Source organism: Pan troglodytes, chromosome 5 (genome assembly GCF_028858775.2).
Source record: "Pan troglodytes isolate AG18354 chromosome 5, NHGRI_mPanTro3-v2.0_pri, whole genome shotgun sequence".
In the NCBI taxonomy this organism is placed as follows: domain Eukaryota; kingdom Metazoa; phylum Chordata; class Mammalia; order Primates; family Hominidae; genus Pan; species Pan troglodytes.
This window is the reverse complement of record NC_072403.2, coordinates 166,547,927-166,550,391: the sequence shown is the minus strand read 5'-3', so window position 1 is coordinate 166,550,391 and position 2,465 is coordinate 166,547,927. Positions and strand designations below refer to the sequence as shown.

Below are 2,465 nucleotides of genomic sequence, written 5' to 3'. Positions count from 1 at the left end.
TCCTATGTTTGAGGCTTCAGCATCTGTGTTTCATGGTCAGTCTGACCTCTCTCTAAACAAGAGATCTGGAAAGAAACACTTTTCCAGGAAATCATCCACAGGCAGTTGACTTTGACCTTCCGCCATACCCCTTTCATTCCACCCCCAGCAGTTTCTCATGGATACCAAATATGTGTCTTGGGATAATTGGACTAAACAGGTTTGTCCGATTATTTACAAGCTCCTTTCAGTTTATTTGTTTGCTTGTTTCAATTTTGCATGGGCCATTTTAATATTTTTTTGTGGTTCAGACAAAACCCACATATATCACAGTGTTTTAGATTAGTTAGGATTCTCTATGATGTGATTAATATAATAATCCATTTTCGGCCTCTGTTGTGAATCAGATGCTTTATATACATGATCTGATTTCATCTTTGTAATGCTCCAGAGCAGGCATTATTATCCCCCTTTTAAAGATGAGGCTTAGAGGGGTAAAATCATTTGTTTAAAGCTATGTAGTTAATCATTATCAGAGCTGGAATTGGAGCCTAGGTGGATTTAAGTCCAAGTCTATGCTCTTTCCTCTATACCATACTGGCTCTTGACTCTTTACTTACTCTTTGGCATGGCAGTGGAAATCAGTACTATTAATATATGAATTTCAGGTTAAGTTCCCTTCAGTTTTTCTGTGCAGGCATAGAGGATAGGGTATAAATAGTTCCAGTTTTTTTTTTTTTTTTGGACGGAGTTTCACTCTTGTTGTCCAGGCTGGAGTGCAATGGTGCGATCTCAGCTCACTGCAACCTCTGCCCCCTGGGTTCAAGCGATTCTCCTGCCTCAGACTCCCAAGTAGCTGGGATTACAGGTATATGCAACCACGCCCAGCTAATTTTGTATTTTTAGAAGAAATGGGGTTTCTCCATGTTGGTCAGGCAGGACTCGAAATCCCAACCTCAGGTGATTCGCTCGCCTTGGCCTCCCGAAGTGCTGGGATTACAGGTGTGAGCCACAGCGCTCAGCCTTTTTTTTTTTTTTTTTTAAATCATGCCACATTGTTTTTAATTACATACAAAGATCTAACATGTCACCCAGGGACCATTTCACCCACTGCTTGGTTTGGCCGCCAGTCTTTGTCTCTCTCTTCAGCAATGGTGAGGCGGATATCCTGTCCTTGGGAAAGAGAAATCCATGGTTTATTGCTCTTGCCAATAACAAAAATGTTGAAAAGTCGAGTGGCAAAGCTGTTGCCATTGGCATCTTTCACATAAACTACGTCAAAAGATCCAGGGTGCTTCTCTCAGTTGATGATCACACCAATTCTTCCCAGGTTAGCACCTCTAGTCACCATACACAGGTAACCAGTGTCGAACTCGATGAAATCAATACTCTTGCCAGTCTCCAAATCAATCTGAATGGTATCATTCACCTCGATGAGGGGTCAGGGTAGCCGACGGTGCAAGCATCATGAGTCACCAGATGAGGGATTCCTTTTGTGCCCACAAAGATTTTTCTCACTTTGCACAACTTGTACTTGGCCTCCTCAGGTGTAATACGATGTACAGCAAAGCGATCCTTGGTGTCATAGATCAGACGGAAATTCTCTCTTGTCAATGCTGATGACATCCATGAATCCAGCAGGGTAGGTTGTATCAGTTCAAACCTTGCCATCGATCTTAATGAACTGCTGCATGCAAATCTTCTTTACTTCATCTCCTGTGGCATATTTAAGTCTGATCCTTAGGAAAATGATGATGGGGAGAGACTCTCTCAACTTGTGGGGACCAGTGAATGGATGAGGAGCAAACACACCAGTCAATTTATCCAGCATCCAGTGCTTTGGAGCTGCTACCAGCTTCAGATGCTTCTTGGGACCACGAGCCATGGCTGCGTTAGGCAAGGAAAGAGGACCTCTGTCTTCTGGTGTGCATAGAAATTCAGTAGTGCCAGTTTTTACAAATCAATATGTTTCTTGAAAACATGCCAGGAAGCAGATTGTCATGAAGTATACTGAGCATCCAGGGCTATGTCCAGTTATTGATAGTGAGAAGTAAAGGAGAAAGCAATGAACAGTGTTGAGTGATAGACAGACACCAAGCATCGACCCTCTTCAGTCCCTCTGCTCATAGTAGACATGTAATCATTAAGAAACACAAATTCGATTATGCCTTTACCACACTCTATAAATTTGCTTTGATCTGTGTGATTGTTTATGAAGTTAATGGCAGTCGCCCCAGTAGACTCTACGCTCTACAGGGCAGGGAGCATGTCTCTTTCACTTGCCACTGGATCTCTGTGCTTAACTGTGTCTGGCCCTGATCCTTTAACACAGCAGGGTTGTTCCTGACTCCAGATCTTTGCACGGAATTTTCCCTGGGTCTGGAAAGCCGTACTGCTGACTCCGCCACTGTCCGCCTACATGCTCCTCTGGCTCACTTCATTCAAGATTGTGCTCAAATGGCCCCTCATCCAAGCAGCCCTCACAG

General features: G+C 43.5%; 1 pseudogene; it reads right to left on the bottom strand.

Moving 5' to 3' along the window:
* Nucleotides 1-1,066: 1,066 nt before the first annotated feature.
* On the bottom strand, nucleotides 1,067-1,911 carry LOC737655 (small ribosomal subunit protein eS4, X isoform-like; annotated as a pseudogene).
* Nucleotides 1,912-2,465: the final 554 nt, after the last annotated feature.